General features: G+C 44.6%; 1 long non-coding RNA gene across 1 annotated transcript; it reads left to right on the forward strand.

Annotated features, from left to right (window-relative positions):
• The first annotated feature begins 9,091 nt into the window (after nt 1-9,091).
• LOC122454622 lies at nt 9,092-15,164 on the forward strand. Its single transcript, XR_006273453.1, has 3 exons — nt 9,092-9,214; nt 10,481-10,592; nt 14,741-15,164. It is a non-coding gene; the product is annotated as an uncharacterized LOC122454622 (long non-coding RNA).
• Nucleotides 15,165-18,749: the final 3,585 nt, after the last annotated feature.

The following is an 18,749-nucleotide window of genomic DNA, read 5'->3' on the forward strand; positions in this document are numbered from 1 at the left end:
TGTTCTGTTAACTTTAGCTGTGCAGCAAAGGGACTCAGTTATACAAACATGTACATTCTTTGTAAAGCCTTTACAGTGTGGGATGTGTGTGTTAGAAGACATGGAGTAGCCATCATAGTCAACAGAATACTCTGAAATGCAGTACTTGGATGCAGTCTCAGAAATGACGGAATGATCTCTGTTTGTTTCCAAGGCAAACCATTCAATAGCACAGTCATCCAACTCTATGCCCTGACCAGTAATGCTGAAGAAGCTGAAGTTGGACAGTTCTATGAAGACCTACAAGATCTTCTAAAACTAACACCCCAAAAAGTTGTCCTTTTCATTATAGGAGACTTAAATGCAAAAGTAGAAAGTCAAGAAATACCTGGAGTAGCAGGCAAATTTGGCCTTGGAGTACAGAATGAAGCAGGACAAAGACTAATAAGAGTTTTGGCAAGAGAACGCACTGATCATAGCAAACACCCTCTTCCAACAACACAAGAGAAGACTCTACACATGGACATCACCAGATGGTCAATACTGAAATCAGATTGATTATATTCTTTGCAGCCAAAGATGGAGAAGCTCTACACAGTCAGCAAAAACAGGACCGGGAGCTGACGTGGCTCAGATCATGAACTCCTTATTGCCAAATTCAGACTTAAATTGAAGAAACTAGGGAAAACCACTAGACCATTCAGGTATGACCTTAATCAAATGTCTTATGATTATACAGTGGAAGTGACAAATAGACTCAAGGGATTAGATCTGATAAACAGAGTACTTGAAGAACTACAGATGGAGGTTCATGACACTGTACAGGAGACAGGGATCAAGACCATCCCCAAGAAAAATAAATGCAAAAAGGCAAAATGGTTGTCTGAGGAGGCCTTACAAATAGCTATTAAAAGAAGAGAAGCTAAAGGCAAAGGAGAAAAGGAAAGATATACCTACTTGAATGCAGAGTTCCAAAGAATAGCAAGGAGAGATAAGAAAGCCTTCCTCAGTGATCATTGCAAAGAAATAGAGGAAAACAATAGAATGGGAAAGACTAGAGATCTCTTCAAGAAAATTAGAGATGCCAAGGGAACATTTTATGCAAAGATGGGCACAGTAAAAGACAGAAATGGTATGGACCTAACAGAAGCAGAAGATATTAAGAAGAGGTGGCAAGAATACACAGAAGAACTATACAAAAATGATCTTCACGACCCAGATAATCATGATGGCGTGATCACTCTCCTAGAGCCAGACATCCTGGAATGAGAAGTCAAGTGGGCCTTGGAAGCATCACTGCAAACAAAGCTAGTTGAGGTGATGGAAGTGATGGAATTCCAGTTGAGCTATTTCAAATCCTGAAAGATGATGTTGTGAAAGTCCTTCACTCAATATGCCAGAAAATTTGGAAAACTCAGCAGTGGCCACGGGACTGGAAAAGGTCAGCTTTCATTCCAATCCCAAGAAAGGCAATCCAAGGGATGCTCAAACTACTGCACAATTGCACTCATCTCACAAGCTAGCAAAGTAATGCTCAAAATTCTCCAAGCCAGGCTTCAACAGTACGTGAACCGTGAACTTCCAGATGTTCAAGCTGGATTTAGAAAATGTAGAGGAGCCAGAGATCAAATTGCCAGCATTGGTTGGATTATCGAAAAAGCAAGAGAATTCCATAAAAACGTCTACTTCTGCTTTACTGACTATGCCAAAGCCTTTACTGTGTGGATCACCACAAACTGTGGAAAATCCTTCAAAAGATGGGAATACCAGACCACTGACCTGCCCCCTGAGAAATCTGTATGCAGATCAAGAAGCAACAGTTAGAACTTTACATGGAACAACCGACTGGTTCCAAATCAGGAAAGGAGTACGTCAAGGTTGTATATTGTCACCCAAGTTATTTAACTTATGTGCAGAGTACATCATGAGAAATGCTGGACTGGAGGAAGCACAAACTGGAATCAAGATTGCTGGGAGAAATATCATTAACCTCAGATATGCAGATGACACCATGCTTATGGCAGAAAGCAAAGAAGACCTAAAGAGCCTTTTGATGAAAGTGAAAGAGGAAAGTGAAAAAGTTGGCTTAAAGCTCAACATTCAGAAAACTAAGATCATGGCATCCGGTCCCATCACTTCATGGGAAACAGATGGGGAAACAGGGAAACAGTGTCAGACTTTATTTGAGGGGGCTCCAAAATCACTGCAGGTGGTGATTGCAGCCATAAAATTAAAAGATGCTTGCTCCTTGGAAGAAAAGTTATGACCAACCTAGACAGTGTATTAAAAAGCAGAGATATTACTTTGCCAACAAAGGTCCATCTAGTCAAAGCTATAGTTTTTCCAGTAGTCATGTATGGATGTGAGAATTGGACTATAAAGAAAGGTGAGCACCGAAGAATTGATGCTTTTGAACTGTGGTGTTGGAGAAGACTCTTGAGGGTCCCTTGGACTGCAAGGAGATCCAACCAGTCCCTCCTAAAGGAAATCAGTCCTGAATATTCATTGGAAGGACTGATGGTGAACCTGAAATTCCAATAATTTGGCCAGCTGATGTGAATAACTGACTTGTTGGAAAGACCCTGATGCTGGGAAAGGTTGAAGGTGGGAGGAGAAGGGGACAACAGAGGATGAGATGGTTGGATGGCATCACCAACTCAGTAGACATGAGCTTGAGTAAACTCCAGGAGTTGGTGATGGACAGGGAGGCCTGGTGTGCTTCAGTCCATGGCATTGCAAAGAGTTGGACACGACTGAGTGACCGAACTGAACTGGTTGTGTATTTATTTTCTCAATGTTCATATCTTGCTATTTTTACCAAATGCCCAAATCTTTTGTGCTGAGGCTACTTAAATTCCGGCACACAACTATTTTTTTTTAAAATATGCTTATCAAATATTTTGTTTTAGCCCGCGTTCATTAATATATTTTCATTAATAGCTCTAAAACCGATTTGCTATTAAGATCTCACTTGGGTTGGAAAGGCATTCCCCCAGTATCACCAGCTTCACAGACAAAAATCCTTCCCCTGGGGTCCGGCTACTCATATTCCCAATAGAATTCCTACCTTTAGCCTCAAGCATTAGCAAGTATGTTAAAAGAAATGAATAATCTGAAAACATGTAACACTTAAGTTATCAGTCGTTTATACCACAATGAAAATGAGTTTCAGATTTTTTCCATTAGGCAAGGTTGAAAAAAGAGAAATGATAGAATGTGTATAAGGTTTGAGCCCCTGGTTGAGGTGGGAAGGGGAGTTGAGGGGGTGGGGGAGGGGAACTGTGGGGAAGGGATCTTGCTCTGAAAAGTTGACAGCTTTTTAAAGATGTCACTTTTCTTTCTTTCCTATTCCTGAATGTGATTTATTTATTCTTTGGTTATTATCCATTACAGTAAGTAAATTTCTGGTTCAAGTTTTTACTATGCTTTCCTTTAGGGTCCAATTATATGAAAACTCTTGATTCAAAATAGTAACTTGCAGTGCAGACACTTAACCCTGGCAATATAACCAACCACCCAAACAGATTTACTTTTTTTTTTCACATTTAAAGTTCTTTTCTATTCAAATACAGTATAACATTTTAAAGGAATAATGTGCCTGAGGCATCATTTGGCTTAATGGGAGATGCTACTTTGGGAAAAAAAAACAGTAGCTCAAATCAACACCAGGGTGATTCAAGATGATTGACACTTGAGGGTGGGCATCCAAGTTCCTTTCATGGATAGAAAGAGGAATTTGGCTTCTATTGAACATTTACTTATCAGCGTTCGTGCTGCTGGTTTCCAGGCAATTATAAATGACTGCTTGCTTGCGTGTGGTACAGAGAATCAAAGCAAATTCCATCTTTTAGGAGGCAACCAGCCTCTATCTGATTTCTTAGCTATGGTAACATAAGGCTGACTAGTGGCAGGGCTCAAACAGAGCCATGGCAAGATGGCGGCTTCGTGCGAACTCAGGACAACGCTGGAATTCTGCTGTTACACTGGGCTTGCTGCTTGGTTGGAAGGAAATAGGCTGGACTGCTTAGAGGAGAATGGTCTTTCTGCTTCAACTCTTTATCTCTAGTGAATTTGAGGTGGGTTGTGACGTTATATTTCAAATTGTACCACCTGCTGCTGCTGCTGCTGCTAAGTCGCTTCAGTCGTGTCCAACTCTCTGTGACCCCATAGAGGCAGCCCACCAGGCTCCCCTGTCCCTGGGATTCTCCAGGCAAGAACACTGGAGTGGGCTGCCATTTCCTTCTCCAAGGCATGAAAGGGAAAATTGAAAGTGAAGTCGCTCTGACTCTTTGCGACCCCGTGGACTGCAGCCTACCAGGCTCGTCCTTCCATGGGATTTTCCAGGCAAGAGTACTGGAGTGGGGTGCCATTACCTCCTACCATGTGTTAACCCACGGGTAAGTGCTTTGTGAAGTTCCCTTCAAAGCCTGTTCAAAACCCTGAAACAGAGGAAGGCATCTGATGTTTGGGAATCACTTGCATTGTTTTGGATACAAAGTGATTCAGCCTTCTCTGAGGAACAGCCACTTATGGACAAAAAGAGGTAAAATGGGTCACCAAGTCAAAGATAGTCTAGGAACAGAGAGAAACTCAGGCCAGAGCTCTCCGGATGGGGCAGCTGGCACACATTGGGGGTCACAACATGCCATTTGGGCCCTACTGGGTAGTGGATGTGTTTTCTGCTGGACAGGAAACATACCAATTATGGGAACTCGCAGGAGTCGTGGAGACCAGCAACACTGATGCCTGTATCTTTCTGCTCCCTCAAGGGAAGTGCAAGCTAAAAGGGGAAAAGATGTCGTTTACACGGGAAGCTGGCCATCCACCTATGTCCTGCCAAACGGAGAAGAGCAATAGCTCGTATATATGGTGTAGGGGGAGGCAGAGGAAGAACTGGGAATTTTCATCAGTCACTGCTCTTGGAAGGGAAGATTCCTTGGTGTATTTGGTCAGATTGGAGTGATGCCATTTAAAACTCATTGAGCTCTGTCCCTCACTTATCAACCTCCTTTTTCTCAACCCACACAAGCTGATTTGACCAGAAATTTTGCTCAACACGCCTTGGAAGAGGCCAGAGGTGAATGACAGGGGAATGGTCTGAGGGCCCAGCTTCCACCACTGTCCCTTTCCTCCTGCATTTAACAAAGCAGATATTCCATGGAGGGGAATCAGACTCCTGTAAATCACCAACAGCTTTTCTGAATGTGTTACCCGTGCTACATTTTTTCCTAGCATGGGGCCATAGCAGGCACTGTAGGCAGTGAGGGGAAGTGGGGGGCCATGAGGGTGGGTGCACAGTCACAGGAGCGAGATAGCCCCTGCCCCACATGTGTGTATGCAAACTGTAATCTTACAGCACTTTTATTTTTAAGTACGTAAAAAGACAGAACTTATATAATTGAATTCACATAAGTTGAACACCTATATGGTGTCTCTCTAGATAGGCACACATCTAAATGTGTGTCAGATAAATGGTGTTACATGCTAAAGAATGACACAACTTTAGAGCCGAAAGGACCTTCTGTGATCAACTGATTTGTTTTACATTTGTGGAAACGGAAGTGAGCCCCAAGAGGCTATCCTTTGCCCAACTTTACTGATGCTTAGTGATCTCAAAGGAAAGTACTCAGAACCTGCCTCTCCTTATTTCTGCCCAATGAGGGCCTTCAAACCTCATGAACCAAACACAGGGAAGTGTGGTAGGCAAGGTCTGGCCTTTGCATCTTACAGGGAGTCTGCTCCTTTTGAGAGGGATTGACTGCAGCTTTGGCTCCATCGAGGAGTGGTCTGCCCCCAGGAGACAGGTTCCCAGCCAGCTCCCTGTTTGTGCAGTCCCTGGGATTGTCCGAACTGATGTCCCCACGAAAAGGCCTGAGGGGCGCATAAAGGGGAGAAAATTTGTAGCTCTAGAGCCCGACATACCACCCAACAAACACATACACCTACACCCACACGCACACACCACCTGCCTTATTCCTTTGTGAAAAGAAGAAGGCAAAATAGACGATGTGGTCAGCTGTTCAGACTTCTCGAGTATTGACTCTAAGGGATGGGGCAAGCCGGGGAGGGAATAAGGGACAATTCTATCTCTAATCATAAGGATGAAGGGAATTAGCAGAATTGGTCTTTGACATGGGAGACTTTCCCCTTATTAGGTGCCTTGACTGATCTCATTAGTTGTCTCCCATCCCATTAGCCATCTGATACCTCCTTTCAGTTCAGTTCAGTCACTCAGTTGCATCTGACTCTTTGCGACCCCATGGACTGTAGCACATCAGGCTTCCCTGTCCATCATCAACTCCCAGAGCTTGCTCAAACTCATGTCCATTGAGTCAGTGATGCCATCCAACCATTTCATCCTCTGTCATCCCCTTCTTATCCTGACTTCAATCTTTCCCAGCATCAGGGTGTTTTCCAATAAGTCAGTTCTTCGCATCAGGTAGCCAAAATATTGGGGTTTCAGCTTTAAAATCCTTTCAATGAATATTCATTTAGTCCTTTCAATGAATATTCAGGACTTATATCCTTTAGGATGGACTGGTTAGATCTCCTCGCAGTCCAAGGAACTCTCAAGAGTCTTCTACATCACAGTTCAAAAGCATCAATTCTTTGGCACTCAGCTTTCTTTATGGTCCAACTTTCACATCCATTCATGACTACTGGAAAAACTATAGCTTTGACTAGATGGACCTTTGTTGGCAAAGTAATGTCTTTCTTTTTTAATATACTGTCTAGATTGCTCATAGCTTTTCTTCCATGCCTCCTTACCTGCCTTAATCCTCTCAGCCAGCTGTCAAGATATCTAAATCCCTACCCAGATGGAAGATGTCAAAAGGAGGAAGCTGTTCCCTCTCAGGCACTTTCATGTGGGTAGTCTTATAGATCCCCCTGCTTCCAGAGATCAAGGGAAACCACCTAAGGATAAAGTGTCATATAACCTGGAGAGAAATTTCTGGGCCCCCTGCCTTCATGTTGCTTTTCCTATCACAACCCAGGTCAAGCCTGCTACTCCTGTAAGCAGGAGGGAGGCCTGGTGGAAAATTAGAGAAGGCCCCTCACCCTCTGGCCTCAGGAACCTTCTACACCTGAGTCTGGAGGTGTAAGCCATCCTCTGAAACACAGATCCTTATCTGCCCTCATTTTCCAAATCTTTTGTTTTTTTTTTTTACACCTGAAAATCTTTAGTTTTGCAGAGCCATTGGAAAACATCTCAAAAAATATGGCCCCAGGTGACTCCTACTTATATATTCTTTTCCTAAGATTTTCTGCAGGGCAATTCATAGTGTTACAGGTTGCTCTCCACCAGCCCCCCCTCCCCCACCAAGATCCTTTACCTGTGGTTGTGAGCAAATTGTTTCCAGGTCATTTTCTAAAATAAAAGTATCCTGAACAGTTATGGTGGCCAGCCGAGACACCCAGGGTTGTTGGCTTTTGTTTGACAAGGGGACTTTAGTTTTCCTCTTTTCATTTAACTGGGAGGATGGCCCACATCCCATAATATAAAAGGCCCAAAGCTGTGTTTCATGAAGAATAGTCTTAACGACTACATATATCAGAATCACCTGGGAAGCTTGTTAACATGCCAGTTGTTAGGCTGGGAGTATAGTTGTAAAGGCGTTGGTGCTTGAGAGCTTCTGAACTGAAGGTCATTTAGCTCCATTTAAGCAGCCCGTTGTCCTGTCATCTCTTGGAGCGTGCCAGTGAATCCCCTACGTAACAGGAAGGTCCACCCCGTGCAGGGCATCCAGAGAACAGGGCAGCGGCAAGTCTATGCTCTTCCAGCGGGCCCGCCGCCCCGTGCTGCCTGGGACCTCCCTCCTAGACCCGCTACTCAGCCAGGGGCACATCAGCCCCATCCGGCCCATAGGTAGGCCCTGGGGCAGCCTGGCCCCCGAAGGTTGGAGCCAGTCTCTCTTAGAATTCCCCAATCCTCCACCTTCCCAGTTCTCCCTAGAGGTTCAGTAGGCTGACTGAAACACCCCTGAGAACACAGGCCACAAAAAAAGGCATCCAGAGACTTAAATCACCGTGCTCCTCCTCTTCCTCAACTAGGGCTAAATTGCATTGGAAGGGGGCATGGCCCATGTCAAAGTCCACGCCTGACAGGAATAGCTGTGTGGTGTGAGGCAGGTCGCTCTGCCTCTCTGTGCTTCCATCCCCTCACCCTTCTAAAAGGATACTGAAAGTGGCTCAGACGCTTGTCTGCCTGCAGTGCGGGAGACCCAGGTTCAATCCCTGGGTCGGGAAGATCCCCTGGAGGAAGAAATGGCAACCCACTGCAGTATCCTTGCCTGGAAAATCCCATGGACGGAGGGATGGGGTCACAAAGTGTCGGACACGACTGAGCGACTTCACTTTCAAGAATTCGCTTCTTAGGATTGCTGTAAGAATTAAATGTGCAGATGTGTCTGAAATTCTTCACACAGACTTAGGCATAGAGTAAGTTCTCAGTAAACAGGACCACTGCTAGCATGCAGAATGGTGTGCTATTTAGAAAAAAAATGCTGTTCTCCTTTGGGTAGACATATCAGAAAAGATTTCCTTTCCTCTGGACTGGCTTATGCTGGTGTCCCGGCTCTTATTTTGGTGGGCAGAGTACCCTCTCAGCTGGCCACCGCTTCAGTTAATCACATCCTGAAAAACTGAACACGAAGGCTGTGACTAGATGTTTAGTTCAGTTCAGTCACTCAGTCATGTCCAGATCTTTGCGACCCCATGGACTGCAGCTCTCAAGGCTTCCCTGTCCATGGCCAACTCCCAGAGCTTGCTAGATGAGTGGATGTTATTGAGTCATCTGTGATAACAGAGATCTGTGACTAGATGTTAGCTATATTAATAATAATTCCACGTGAGGGTGGGAATGAGCTTGAACCAAGATTCTCCCTCAGCAGGCTTTGAAAATGACAGGATGGGGGTGGGGGTGGAAGGGGTAGGAGGAGGGGGAGGGGAGACAAGGAGAGGGAATGATGCGTCTCACTTCTCAGAAGCACATTGCTGCGTTCAGCAAACGCTCATCTTCATAAATTTAAGCAAGCACAAAGGCACGACGACAGGTGATTTTCCCTTCCTGAGCTTGCTACCAGCTGATCACTTCCTGTTTCTCTAAGAGCTTCCCAGACAGAGGCGATTTACTCTTTCAAATTTGGTCCTTGCCCTCTGGCTTTCCGTGTGAGTCAGCGTCGCTGCCCCAGTGCCCTCGGCTCCCTCCCGAGTCTGTCTGCAGGCGGCCTCCCAGGTAAATCCCCCTTGTCCTGGTGCGCGTCTCCGCCCACACCGCTGCCTGGGGACGTGCGCCAGGCCTGAGTCACGCACCATCCTCCCGGGCTGCAGCTATTATTGGAATAGCCGCCTCGGCACGCAGCGCACGCTCCCTTCCCGGACTTCAGAGTCCTGTGCTCAGGATTTGCAAATCTCTGCGCAGCCCGCAGCACCCCGAGGTTCCGCATGGGAGATCACAAAGTGGTCTGCGCTCAAGTCGCAAGTTTCTGAGAAAGGTCTCCATAGCCCAGGCATTCCGCTTTTTCCAACTGCGCGTCTCCAGCGTGAGCCCAGCAGCGGGCCTGCCTTTGAGTGGCTTAAAAAAAGGAATCCTTTTACAGTTCTGCTTTGAATGTAAAGGTTGTTGTTGAGCCCCTTAAATCCTGTCCGACTCTGTTACTCGATGGACTACAGCGCCCCAGGCTCTTCTGTCCTCCATTATCTCCTGGAGTCTGCTCAAATTCATGTCCATTGAATCCGTAGAAAATGAAAAGCAAGAATGAGGGTTGCAAGTGAAAGGGAAGTGAAAGTCACTCAGTCGTACCCGACTCTCTGCGACCCCATGCCAGAATTCTCTGGCCAGAATACTGGAGTGGGTAGCCTTTCCCTTCTCCAGGGGATCTTCCCAACCCAGGGATGGAACCCAGGTCTCCTGTATTGCAGGCGGATTGTTTACCAGCTAAGCCACCAGCGAAGCCCACAAGCAAGGAAACAGAGATCTCTGGGCAGAAGTACCTGGGGAGTTGGAGCTGGGAGGGGACAGGGAAAGAGGCAGAAAACCAGTATCAAGTCAGTGGGAAAAGAACCAGGGGTGTGGGAAACTTGGACAAAGATGTACAGTGAAGGACGTGTTGTGCGCATTTGTGCACGCATGCTCACTCATCCGTGTCTGACTCTCTGAAACTCCAAAGACTGTGGCCCACCTGGCTCCCCGGTCCATGGGATTTCCCAGGCAAGGATATTGGAGTGGGTTGTCATTTCCTACTCCAGGGGATATTCCTGACCCAGGGTTCAAAGTGTCTCTTGTGTCTCCTGCATTAGCAGGTGGCTCCTTTACCACTGAGCCACCTGGGAAGCTGGGCTTATTTATACCAACCTAAATATTGAGCTGAATTGGAATTTGGAAGCTCCTTCTCCATGCCAGAGTCACTGATAGCCTGTATCATCAGAGTCTCTACTATTGCTAGGCAGTCTGCCTGCCATGAACCCTGCCGGTTACATGATTCCTGTCTCTGTTTTACAGATGAGGAAACTGAGGTGCTGGGAAGTAAAGACCTGAGCTCCAGGTCATGTAGCCGGCAGGTGGTAAAGTGCACACGCAATGCCTCTTAAAGCATTAACCTCTGTGACTCAGGGTAAGAATTAATATATTTTGTCCAAGTAAATATTAGAAGGCAGGGGAGATATGTTTAGTTCATCTATTACTCTGTGAAATCTAATGTAGAACCCACCTCTTGCAGGTGAGATACTGATTAATGTCCAGCTGATAGGGATCTCAGGAAAGTTCTGGTATTTCTTACAGGTTGGATAATCTTGGAGACAAAGCATGAGTTCTGAGCTCAGGACTCCTAATTCTGTGTTGATGTGTCTGAGTTTCTGAGACAGACAGAGAGAAAGAGAGAGAGCAGTTAACCTCCTTATATCCCCTACTTGACAAAAACGTGAGAACATGAATATGACCGAAAAAAAACCTTTGGCTAGAACATTTTCAGATCCTAAGAGATAAAACCAAGCAGCTCCTGGGACAACATGGAAGAGGATCTTGGAGGAGGTTGCAGGTAGACTGTGTCAGAGGTGCCCTAGCAGTAGTAGGCATGCAGACAAGAGCAAGGGAGGGATGAGAAATTCCTCTCCAAGTTGCAAACACATGCGACATCCCAGGAGCTGCCACTGTCACTTCCTTCCTTCCCCAGTGACGAGGGAGCCTATGACTCTCTGCACCTGGTGAGATGGTGATGGCACAGGTACTTCCACGAATAGAGACCAGTTAGTCTTACCCTGTTCCTTGGTGCCAGTCTTAGCCTGAGTCTTCCTCTTTCCCCCAGATTGGCCACCTTATAAAGGAACGAGAAAAGCCTGCTTATTGTCTGCTGCTTGAAATGCAACTATTGAAATTAATGTGGAGGAGGAGGCCTATGTTTTCCCCTCATAGATCAGTTCAGTGTGAGGCTCAGGATTGGCAGAGAAGTGGAGATTTGGGGTGCCTTTTTATCCCTTGATCTGAAAGGGAAAACTTACACTTCTGCAGTTAAGAAAAGTTGAGGGAGACTGGAAACTTCCCCCTAAGGATGGCTAACCATAAACTGTGGCACTGAGATCTCTCCCCACGTCCTCTCAGGGATGTCTGAAGACGCCCATCTCAGCCTGACTCCAGTCCAAAGAGTGAAAGAGGCCTGTCTGACGTTAGGATAATTGCATCAGACACTTATAGAACACCTAGCAAGCAGTTTACTGGAATCTTCTCAGCATAATTTTCTCAGTCCCCTTGAGTGAGGTCCTGTTGCCATCTTCATTTTTTTAGATGAGAAAACTGAAGCCTTTGAAATCCAATTTAAAAGTTGTTACTTTTAGTAGACCTGAAACTAACATAATATTGTACCATAAATATCTCAATTTAAAAATAAATACAAAAGTTAAACAAAAGCTGCAAGTTTAATAGGCCTCTGATGAGTAGACATCTTCAGTCATTACAGTAAATGATCTTTAACCAAAATGAAGCAATTAAGTTGATAAAAATCCAAACAACCAGCTCCACTGGGGTGAAGAATAAAAGAAATGGGAAGTTTCCCACAAGGGAAACTTGTATGTGTGTGATGATGAAGAAGGGCAAGAGTCCAGAGGAAGTGTTCATTTTCTAAGGCATTTCGTTGAACTCTTTTGTGGCTAAGAAATGTGTGTGAACTACTTCACTGGGGGAAAAGGCATTTAAAACCACCAGCGACACTAAAAGAACTCAAAACCACCGTACTGTTTTTGCCAAAGCAACATCACCAGATAAATGTGCTATCAAAATGAGTGAGTTGGCCAAAGGTAGGGACGTCCCTGGAACAGAGCCTCCTGTTTGCACATCCCCCTCTTGGTTCTGCTGTTCGGGTTCTGTGCATCTGTGTTGCAGAAAAAAGCTCCTCGCATATCGTTGGGCATTTCAGACGTTTCAACGTGACCTCCCTGAAAACCTCTTCCAACAACCCCTCCAAAATACAGAACCAGAAACTGCTTCTGTCAAGTCAGTTCAAAGTTCAAGTCAGGACAGAGGTCTTTAGAGAATGAAATGGTATGCTTTGGGCATAGAAAACCATTGTAAAGGAGATGATTAAGGAAATTTAGAAAAAGAAGGATCTGCTATTTTTCAATCCAAAATGGACTGACAAACCTTGCAGTTCATCTTGTTTAAATCATGGCCATCAGAAGCCTATTGTTTAGTGATTTTCAAAAAAATTTTTGCATTCTTGAGGCTTTTTGTTTTTCTGTGTGTGTTTTGGTTTTTTATCTTTTTCTTTTTTCTCTCTTTCTTTTTTTCTTGGATCAAATCCATACTCTGAATATTCATAGACCTTTTCAGTACCTCAACAAAACAGAACCGTGAAAATATAAAATCCTTGACATGAAACCCCCAGTAACACTCATCAGCAATGTTTTTAACTGAATTTTAAAACAAATGAATATGAGCTTTGCCTTATAAAACCATCAGTGAATTGTGCACAGTCAGAACTGAAATTATATCTTTTCATAAGTATTGCATTAGAAAAAATGAACGTATCAATATCCTTTCCAAATTCATATTCCAATTAGTTCAAGTTTCTTTCCCTTTGACGTTAAACAGGAAAAAGTCCCAGTGATCAGTAGCACACTTCTCTGTCTACTAAAGGACACTGTCACAGCAAGGAACATGACCACTAAAGTGACACTGGAGAGGGTGTCCTACCCTCTGTAATACCCAGTGAATGCTGTAGTTTTATCATCTCACATAACAGAAAGGTGACCCGTGGGTTGGACTCTGCCTGCACAGTTTTAAGTAGTTACACATGACTAAAAGAGCTACAGGTTTCGTGATTATGGGTTTCTGGAAAATCCTGGAAGCAGAAGCAGCCTTTTGAGCATAGCAAGAGAGGAGTCAAATCCCTTTAAGAAGAGTTTTAACTCTGAACTGACCTCCTCCCACTTATTCCATTTTTCCACTCTTTCAATCCAAGGACAGGTGAACATGGAAGGCCACGTCATTTCCTCCAGAAAGATGATCAATATTTTAAACAGTGCTGTGGAGTCGGGGGAGTGTTATGAATCAGAAGGCTTGGTTTCTACTCTTCATTTGACCTTTTAAAGAGCCTTGATAGTTTTGAATAACTTAGTTATCTCAGACTCAGTATTCCCATCTGTAAAATGGGGCTATACATGTAGCGCTGTAAGAGGAACAAAGTCAGAGATGGCGTGATCGCTGGCGTATCATGTTGGTTGTTTCAAAACCTGGTTAATAACCCTTTCTCTCTCTGTGAACTGCTTAAGATGCAATTTAAAATGCGGTTCATCTCTGCAATCAGAGATTCCAGATGGAGATTATTTGGACATAGCAGTCACTGCTCCAAATTGAGCGTCATCTCCTTCGGGGAGCATAAGACCGTATTTAATTTTATTTACTATTTCGTAAATATATTTTTCCTTCAGTTTTATAAAAATACACTTACCCTTTTCTCTCCCTTCCTTTTTGCCATTAAGCCTTTAAACTCTAAATGACTTGCAAAGCATCTATTTAGGAGTTAGATTTGTCTGTGCTATGGTATGAATATTAATAGAAAGTCCATATGTTTCAAGGCCTTCTGCAAAATATGAAGAAAGTGCTCTTAGCATTCTGTGTAAAACTGTACTGTTAAATATATGTGTGCAATCATTTAAAAAAAAAAAAAAAGAGGGGTGCAGAGAGGAACTGCAGCCCTTTCCTGCAGTGAGGGCTTCTAAACCAAACATCTCCCCCTCTCCCAGTCTGAGGAAGTGCTAACTAGATAGAGAAACTGGAAAGACTAGTCGGGATGGGGGCAGGGGAGCAGCTAAGGAAGGCTTAAGCAGGTATTTAAATCTCTTTGGAAAGGTGAGCAGACTTCTTCAGGATTTAAAGGGGCAGAGTGGAGAAACCAGGGAAAGCTTCTGTGTCAGACCTTTATTGTGTGACTTCATGAGGTCGCACATGCGCGTTCCGAATCAAGTACTGATATTCCAAGGTGAAGAACTATCTGGGGATTTTCCACTCTTTTGACTTTTCCAGGCCTTTGCTGGTCTCCATAGTCCTGACAGCTAAAAGGTCATGGGATCAGAGGAAGTGGGAGCAGCAGGGGGATTTGAACACCCTCTGACCCAACCTTTTCATTTCAGGGAGATGGCCCAGAGGCTGGGGAGCAGGACCCAGTTTAAGGAGCACAGGCTTTGAAAAACCTAAAAGAAATGTCTTCTCTGTAACCGACTGATCAGCAGGTCTGAAGCCTGCCTAGCACTATCCTGGTTTTATTTTCAGGTCTCACTGAGGGTAACTACCCTCTATCCAGTGGCGGGAGCCCCAGAAGCCTCGCTCCCGTCTGTCTGCTGGGAGGGAGCCTGAGGTGAGCTGTCGGCACCTTCAGCGGGAGCAGGACTCTGGCTTCCGGCTGTAGCTCGCAGCCCGGGGTTTGTTTGTATAAAGGGCCAGGGGTGGGTTGTTCCTACAGCTCCAGCTTTTGCATTTGGGGGAGAAAAACATCTTGGTCAAAACAATGGGAATGGCAGCCTGGAATGAAAGGAACAAAAGGCATCCAGTCAGAGCCCAGGTTCCCTTCCAACCCCCCACCCACACACACCCCTGCACGAATTTCTTGCTTCTCAGCACTTGCCTGACAGGCTGCCTCCAGTGCTTATTTCAAAATACCGACTGAGAAAGTTCCCTCGGCCTCGGTCGTGTAGTATAAGCAAGCCCTCCAGTCTCCCTTCTGAAGCGGAGGGGAGCCAGACAGAAAACCAGGGTAAATTACAGACAAGCTGAGAAAGGGGAAGCCCCACCCCGCTCCCTCCAGCTCCAGGCCGTGAATCAGGTCCCTGAGCCAGGCATGACCTCTGGCAGCCAGAAGCACGGGAATGGCCCGCCAGGGGCCCCGTTATCAGCCTCTCCCGCGCTTCTGCCTCAGCTATCAGCGCCTTCAGCAGCCTGGACACCAGGGCTGCGCACACAGCAGCTTCGTGTTTGATTAACAAGGAGCTGGCCTCCGTCTCCATCTTCTCTTCCACTCAGGCCTGTTTGGAGATGATCCTGGCTGAGATAGGAACTGCAGATCAGAAGGGATCGTTTAAAGTCCTCCACCCTTGCTTCTGCCTCAAGTCTGCTCTTCTGTTTCCACACATTTTCCCCCCCTAAAGATTAGAAGGAAATTAACTTGTACTCAAAACTAAAAGGATAGAGCACTCACAACTACAATATCCCATTTTCTTTCCTTCTTTTCCTTCTATCTGACATTTTCTGTGATGATTAGAGTTTGATTTTTGTATTATGAAATGCATCTGTTTGTGTGTTTCAGAGTTTCTTAGTAACTGCTTACAAACCAAAGTGTACATTTCTACTCACATAGGAAAAAAGGCAGTATGTACAAGATGGCTAGAGGTAAAGGGTCAGTCATTAGTATAACAAACATCTATTAAGCGCCTACTGTTTGCTAGCCCTTGTGCTAGAACTCCGGAGACAGAGATGACAGGGCACCCACCTGCCTCCTATAAGCTGAGGTTGTTCTCAGACTTCTCCTCTATTGAGAGAACATAATTCTAATCAATGCTTAATCCTCGAATGTTTTTTTCAGAGGGATGAGGGTGCCTGATTACCTGTATATATTTATACAAACATTGGGGGTCTAAAAATGTAACAACATTTATAAAAGAAGAGCAAATCTTCTTTACCCAACTGTAAGCCTTAAGATTTCACAATGCTTGAGTTCATGATACATTCTTAGCTATCTGCTGTGAAGTGTGGAACAACACTGAGTTCTATCTGATATTTGATATATCTAGGCAACAAGAAGAGGATAAAAAGAGGGAGCAAATTCTCAGTGTCACCCCAAGGGTAGTAGAAGGGGCTTGCAAGGGTAAGGACTTAATGAGAGAACCCAAGACAGAAGGATAGATCCATGATCTTCACAGTGGAGTGTAAAAAAATAATACACAATCTTCTGTTCATAAGTGACACTTATTAAAATTCTAAAAATACATTAAACTTTATTAATATTTAACAAATAGATTGGCAGTAGTATATGTGTATACTATATATGTTGTTCTTGTTTAGTCACTAAATCATATGAGACTCTCTGCGACCCCATGGACTGTAGCCCACCCGGCTCCTCTGTCCATGGTATTTCCCAGGCAAAAACACTGGAGTGGGTTGCCACCTCCAGGGGATCTTCCCAACCCAGGGATCAAACTCGAGTCTCCTGCATGGGCAGGTAGATTCTTTACCACTGAGCCACCTGGGAAGCCTGTATACTATATATATACTACTATCTAATGTATAATATACACATAACGTGTACTTACAGTTGACCCTTGAACAACATGGGTTTAAACTGTGTGGGTGCACTTATACAAGGATTTCCTTCACTAAATACTGCAGTACTACATGATCTGGGTCAGTATAAAGTTATACATATATCCTGTACTAAACCAGTTAGAGGTCACTGCCTCTTACTTGTGTATTGTTCAAAGGCAGTTACTTGTACACATTCAGTCCCCCCTAGGTACCCATGGAGGATTGGCTCTGAGATCCCCATGGGTACCAAAATCAGTGGATGCTCAAGTCTCTTATATAAAATGGCATAGGACAGTCAGCCCATTGTCTACAGGGATACATGTATGCAAGCTTGCCCAGATATTTATTATTAATAGGCTATGTAAGCAAAATATGTTGAGGCCATTGATGAAGAAGAAGCAATAAAGGTCAAAGTTAAGGTCAACATCCTCATCCTCTGAATTGTGAAGTGAGGATAGAAACTAAATATCAAAGTTCGCGTGTGGGAGAATAGAATCCCATGAGTGTGCAAAGGTGGCTGCTGATTAATTCCTTCCCTCTCTGTATGCACAAGCTTTCTGTCCTTTGAGAGGTAGAGCCCATTTCTCCTCTACTTGAATCAGGACACCGTGCCTCTCCTTGAGCCATAGGATATAATGGAGGCAAAGTTCTAGGTCTTTCATGCCCAGGCTGTTAGAGGTCTGGAAGCTTCCACTTCCTCCCTCTGGGCAGTCAGAGTCTGACCACGGGTGACTAAGTTATGGGAACGCCTGAGTTAGGCCCCCAGGGGCACTGGGAAGCTCTCTTAGATCTTCCAGCCCAGCCAACTGAATGTAGCTAAGTGAGTGACCCAGCTGACACCAGAGGGGCAGAAGAGCCCAGCAAACAATTCTGAGAAAAGGGGAATTATTGTTCTAAAGCACTAAGTTTTAGAGGGCAGTTTGTGCCACAGCAATAGGTAATAAAACTGTCATATCTTATGGTTCATGAATTAGCCCTGGAAACAGACATATTTACTAAGACTCTTCTTTTCACATGTTGCCATCTTAGACAAGAAAGCAAAATTCTGATGGCCAAGAGTTTGTAGACAGTGAAATCCTAGGGCCAAATCCTAGGGCCAGGGTAAGCCCACAGCAAGTTTCCAAAGTATCGTTTTAAAATAAAAGTTACAGATAGATACAAAACACAGGGATTTTGGTATTTTGCAATAACCAGGAACCTGAGCACTAGTGATTATTTTCCCTTTTCCTTTGGCCAAAGTTTTCTCTCTTTGATTCTTTGGGAGTGTTTCTTTAGCTGTATAGGCCAGCTTGTCTGTTATGCAATTCCTTCTAATTGTTAAGGTTGGAAGTCTGGGAACTACATTTCCCAGCATCCCTTGCCAAAAGAGATTTTAGTCTGATGCTGACAACCAGAGGCAATTGCATGGGATTTGGAAGGGGGAGGAGGGGTAGAAGTTATGCTCTTGCTCCTCTGTCAGAAGTGAGCAGATGTGTGGCGCTCAACAGATATCAGAGTTTGTCTTAGATCCCAGACATTTCCCTTTGAATCATCCACCTCAGTGAGTGCTGGAAGCAGATGAAATCATCGCTAGCCATTTCCTGTAGTCCCTGAAGCTTCCTGTCTCTAAAGCTAGCAGCAAGTTTAAAAGCTTGTTGCTTTCCCTGATCTACCCTCCTCCAGACCTTCCAGGAGTTTTGTGTGCATCCAGTCCCTTGTGTTAAATTCCTTCTATTGCCCAAAATACCTAAAGTGGTTTCTGTTTTTCCTACTAATTCTTATGACATAAGACTAAATCTCATTTTATAATGGAAGTCAAGAAGGTAGAATTTCTCTCCGCACAGTTTTCTTCTCTTCAAACAGCTACAGATCTCTTTGATAAAACTGAACGCAAACACATTCGCGTCATACAGCCTGGAGGGAGATACATATGGGGGAATTGTAGAATGGAAAGAGGAAGTAACACAATGTGCAGCTAGGGTTCCGGGGCAGGGCAAGCTAGCAT

The sequence above is a fragment of the Cervus canadensis genome, chromosome 16 (assembly GCF_019320065.1).
Source record: "Cervus canadensis isolate Bull #8, Minnesota chromosome 16, ASM1932006v1, whole genome shotgun sequence".
In the NCBI taxonomy this organism is placed as follows: domain Eukaryota; kingdom Metazoa; phylum Chordata; class Mammalia; order Artiodactyla; family Cervidae; genus Cervus; species Cervus canadensis.